The sequence below is a fragment of the Penaeus monodon genome, chromosome 16 (genome assembly GCF_015228065.2).
Source record: "Penaeus monodon isolate SGIC_2016 chromosome 16, NSTDA_Pmon_1, whole genome shotgun sequence".
Classification (NCBI taxonomy): domain Eukaryota; kingdom Metazoa; phylum Arthropoda; class Malacostraca; order Decapoda; family Penaeidae; genus Penaeus; species Penaeus monodon.
Genome location: NC_051401.1, coordinates 8,830,226 through 8,835,996, shown reverse-complemented (window position 1 = coordinate 8,835,996; position 5,771 = coordinate 8,830,226).

The following is a 5,771-nucleotide window of genomic DNA, read 5'->3' as shown; positions in this document are numbered from 1 at the left end:
GCTATATTTATCTTCATTTACCATAGATATCTTTTATGTTAGTTTTATCTGACTTATTTTAAAGTATACAGATTTACATTATTTTTATGCTGTTCAGATTGTCATATATTTGCCATCACCAAAAAGGACATGAAATATTTGACAGTGGTTGTAGAATTCCGAGCATCCGTTGTCATTTATTGTACCATGTGACGTCCATTAACCCACACTGTAGGTCTACATATCTCAGTAAGTAAATGAAAATACTAGGATTACTTTTTATATATTTGATATCTGTATTAGGATACTTTAAGGATGTAGGGAGAAATTTTCTATGAAAAATGGGAAAATTTTCCCAGAGTTGTAAGCTAGACTTTCAATTCATGTGAAAACTGAAACTTTGGCAACTTTTTTTATTCAGCTTTATGAGTTTCTGCCCGTCTGCGTGGGATTTGTGTGCCCGTGAGCATGGCATGTCTGCTCTGTAGGCACATGCAGGTTTTTGGGATGACGGTGTGTATGGCCCCTTTCGGGGGGGGTGCGGGGAAAAGTACATGTTTTAAAAAGGCATGGTCATTTTTTTTGGGCATAAAATCAATGGTCCCTCAAAAAGGAAATCATCAGCAAGCCAAAGTTTCATAAAATTTTACTACAAAAAGAAGCTTTATTCCAAATTTCATGCTCCGTCTATCTTGGATTACCTCACAGTAATATAACTGGGTAATCTTGGTATATCATGTGTTCATAACAGCAGTGTTACAAAAGATTATACAATATGTGTATTTTATGACATGTTTTCTATATTTTTAAAAATTTCTTTAAAAAAAATATGTTAGCCCTTTAACAGGGTAATTAACCTTGCATTTTGATATCCTTGTCAACTCATGATTCTGTCCAGATTGAGAAAACTATATGATGTCATTCAAAGTAAGAGCAGTCTGTACATGAACTATATATATTATTTTAAGTTAAAAAAAAGATAACCCTGGAACAATTGGTTTTTTGATATTTTTTATAAATTTTCAACAACCCACGAAAAATTTGGGTTCAGCAGAGTAAAGGAATTTTCCCCCCCTTTAACCCAATATACCCTTATTCCCCAAATTTACTGTCCTAAGTTTGCTATTGTAAAATTCTTTGTTGGTGAAGCGAAGGCCCGACATAGAAAAACGGTGGTCCGGAAACTATTTCTATTTTTCCTATTTGACTTTGAAAATTTTGAAAAAAAGTGAGAAAAATATTTGTTTTATTTTGACTGCCAGTTGTAGAAGGGAAATTTTAATTTTCAGCTTAAAATATGTGGAAAGAATAAATTAAATAGGTAAATTTAATAGTACTCATTTTGTCATAATTATCAATGTAAATGAAAAACCTTATAATCAATGTAAAGTCAAAGAAAAATATGGTTATCTTCCATAGTAGAAATATTTTGTCTGACTGTTATTTAGATTTATGGAATAGCAAAAATTTTTTTTTTACTAATCTGTCAAAGAGGGTTTTTCATTCGTATCATTTTCCCCTTTTTGAATTAAAAAAAAAAAAAAAAAAAAAAAATAAATTTAAAACTTGTGTTTCATTCTTCCCCCAATTATAAAAATTTTTGCATCAAAAAAACTAAATATTAAAAGGCATTCTGCCAAAAAAAATTTTTTTCCCCAAAGTAATAAGAAGAATTAATGGAAATTTATTATTTTATTTTCTTATTTTATACACTAAATATTATCAACTGACCTTTTTATAGATGCTATTATGTTTCAATTATAAAATAACTGATGTGAAAATACAAAAAGCATAAAATTCATGTTTTAAAATTTTTTCATTAAAAAAAAATTTATTAACAAGTAACAAAAATTTGCAAGCTATGCTCAATACAGTCGTACCAACAGCGCTCGCAGTTGCTGTCATTCCGAGAAAAACCTGTTTAGAATCTGCCTAAACATAGGGGGGGGGCCAACCTTTTTTTTTTTTTTTTTTTTTTTTTTTACATCGTAATCTCACATTTCAAATTCCATAAACATAGCAAGATATGTTTTATAATCAAGAAAGGAAGCACATTTCAATTCCAGAGAAATTGTGCTTAAACAACCACTGTAAACAAGGAATACATAACAGTATATACAAAATTCAGGTCATTCACAATAATCAACCAAACAAAGAACTGTAATAGTGATTTATTAGGAAATAAATGTACCTATAAAAAACACTTAAACAATTGTAATGGGAACGTTCATCTGTACCTGAGATTCTATGGATAAAAAAAAAAAAAAAAGTTTGAAAAAATAAATCTTCAAATCTAATTTCTAAATTTCTACTAATTTTTCCCCAATAACCCAGTTGTAACAGTGAGTGAGTGGAGTTGCAATTCTTAATTCCTTCTCTAATAACAAAAAAGAAAATTTTTCCAAAAACAAAATTCATCTTTTTACAACCCGAAAAAACGAGGTTGATATCAGGCTTCATAAAAAACCCAAAATTTAATTTCTTAGTATTGTGTTATCTGTGCTACTAGCATACCTAAGCAAAAACTTGTGAAACATATAATTTGGCTTTGTCATTTTTGGTATCTTTATTAAGTAAGCTGTCATATCTACCCTGTTACCGGCTACTATCTATGATACATAAACAATTATCTGTATATTGTCTAAATCATAAATATCTGTATCTGTATATTGTTGAAAATTTTAGCAAAAAACGATCTTTTCCTGAAATCATAAAAATATCATATTTACAAATTTTCTTCCATTCCCTATAATCTAAACCTTTTGTGTAAATCTAAAATCAAAACATTTAAAGGAATTTCATCCATCATACAAAATTTCATACTCATACTGAAATTACTGTAAATAAAGCACCACATCATTAACTGACAGTAATTTCTCTGCCAGACAACCCTTAACATAAAATAGTAAAAGTAACAATTTTCAAGAATGATCCAACAAAATTCCAAACTAAGAAGAAATTGTGTCTTGAGCAACAAAAAGATCATAAAATCCATTAAAAATTACTCTGCCCCAAAAAATGGATATTAAATCAAAATTCTTCAGTAAAACAAGTCAAATATTTCAGCACAGATCACTAGCCTGAATTTCTAAGACTTCCTTCTACATGAGAAGAAACCTAATACAAAATTTGTCTTGACTAGACCCCTATAAAAAAAAAAGCAACATACAGAAAGATTATCATGAAGATTTCTAGATATCAGATACAAATATATATTCTAGCTGCTGCATACATCTCCCTTTAAGATATTCAACATTAATCCTCTGTACCTATAGCTTTACTTTAGAAGAAACAAATGACAGTGAATAATATGAATGACTGACATACTAATACAACCAAATACATTTGTGCTATATAAAAATGGATGGACTGTTTAGAATCAAAAGTATGGCTTGGAGAAAACATACACGGGACAACCTTAGTTTCACAAGGCACATGTAAAGGCAACTGTGATACAATTTGTATCTCTATAGTTATGGTTCATTTGGTACTTTCAATTTCTAATACCCTCCATTATCATACAACATTTGGTTCTAATACATCTAATAAATAAGTGGTACATATTATAAACATATTAGAAAAGCATAATAACATGAGGATAATGCCAAACTAAGCTACAGAATTGCATGACACTGACCAATCATACATCTCTTGATATCAAGAGAAGAGAAGTCTTTTTTTTCATTGCAATTATAAGATCTAAATATAATTATGGCTAGTTGTCCATATTAATACTCAAGAGACAGAGCTGCAAAGAGAGAATGAGAAAAAAAGTAGAGAGGGAGAAATGAGTAAAGATCCAGACAAGAATAGAAGTCACAGAAGTAAAGATAACTTGACATAATGCTACCACTTATGTAAAATGGTCTAGTTTATGATAAAATGGTAAATTTTATGGTAAAATGGTCTTTTTTAAAGCAAATGTGGAAAATCTGAAGCTATATGAGACCACTAATTGCCTAACTCATTAAAGATCTGGCTCTAAAGTTATGGTTAACATTGATAAGATAAATTCACAAAAAAAAAATGCTAATACATAAACTGACACTGAATGTTCAGACTAAACAAAGAAATATCAAGAAAGCACAAAAACTGATATTCCAAAATGAACTTCTTAAGAAGTGCACATAAAATATGCACACAGAAAGCAAATATTCCTTACCTAAGATAAAGGACATGCAAGTAAAATAGGACATGATTAATTTCATCATTTAAAAGAGCTATTGTTGTGTCTGTTATTGTTTACAGATAACAAAAAAAATTGAAAAAATGAGAATAACGTCAAAGTAATTACTAAATTAGATTTTATTCTGTTGAAACATATAGAAAATAGTAGTTCATAATTTACCAAATTCCTCAAATCCACAAAATATAAAAATAATTTAAATTTCTAAACCCATCATTCACAAAAAACCATATAAAACCCTTAAAAAAATTTAAATACATTTATGTGTAAAAAACCCTTATCTTTTGTCTGATAGTGTGTTTGTATATGAAAGGGTGTGAGTGTGTGTGTGTGTTTATGTATGTGTGTTAGTGCATGTGTGAGTGCTAATGTGTGTAAGTGTGAGTGTGAGTGTTTGTGTGAATCTGAGGGCGAGAGTGTGAATGTGAGTGAGTGGGGGGGGGGGGGGTGCACGTTTGTGGCGATCTGCTTAGCTTCATGTTTGCACTAACTTTTGCATGTTGGATCACAAAATTATGCATGCATATATCACAGAGGGTTACTGTGCAGTGAAGGTTTGCACACAATGCATTGCAAACTGTCAACAGTGCATAACTGTGATTTTTAAATACTCTTATAAATGTATACACAATGAATGCTCAAAGCAAAACTGCATATTACTCCTCACAGACTAGTTTCACAAAGAAGCCTCACAAAAATGTATATAACACTCAATATTCTCCTGTCTTTCCTCTTCGTATGGCACGCTGCGGTGGGTTCAATAGCATTTTGTGCTTGTTCAAAATAACATGAAAGAATCAGGTTATCGATCAAAAATTTGAAAACCATTTACAAAAGGGACACATTTAGATTCACACAATTTTGGAAAAAAATTTAACATTACACCAAAAATTTTTTTGAAACCCAAAAATAACGAAAATAAAGGTACTAACCCAAAAACAAATAGTTTTTAATGCATATAAATGGTACAAATAACATCAGATTTATTAGTATCACAGACAAATGAATGATCTCCCATGTTGTACACTATAAATAGAAGATAGTAATACACTATTAGCTTTTCTTCTACAATATGGGTCATCAAGGCCCTTTTATAAACAAAGAAACAAAGGTGTTCAAAACCTCTTTATCTTTTAATTTTAATTTTTTTTTGCTTTTGTTGACACTGGGAACAAATTTTTTAAGCTAAAAACAAAACTCAAAAACATTAATTTTTTAATCAGTCTCTCTCTATATAATAATTATATCCGTCTGACTGAATCTTCTTAAAAGAATATCTTCCTTCCACCGAGGAAAAACATATGGGAAAAAACACATTGGTATTCGAACCCTGTAGCTGATATACAATCTTGAGACCAGTATGTGAAGTGGTTTCTTGTTCCTCATCACCTCTCCTGGGGGCACTCACTGGGCTTTCCAGAGCTGTCATTTATTCCCTCCTGTGTGACTTGGACGACTGAGGTTAAGCTGGACTGAGACTCAGGGCCTGTGACAAAAGCCTTCTCTAGTGTTCTTGTGAGAGGCGAGGTGACAGCTGGGGTACTCCTGGCTTTGCTCAACATATGGATGGTGGCTTCCCCCCAAGGGATACCCCACTATTTTTTTC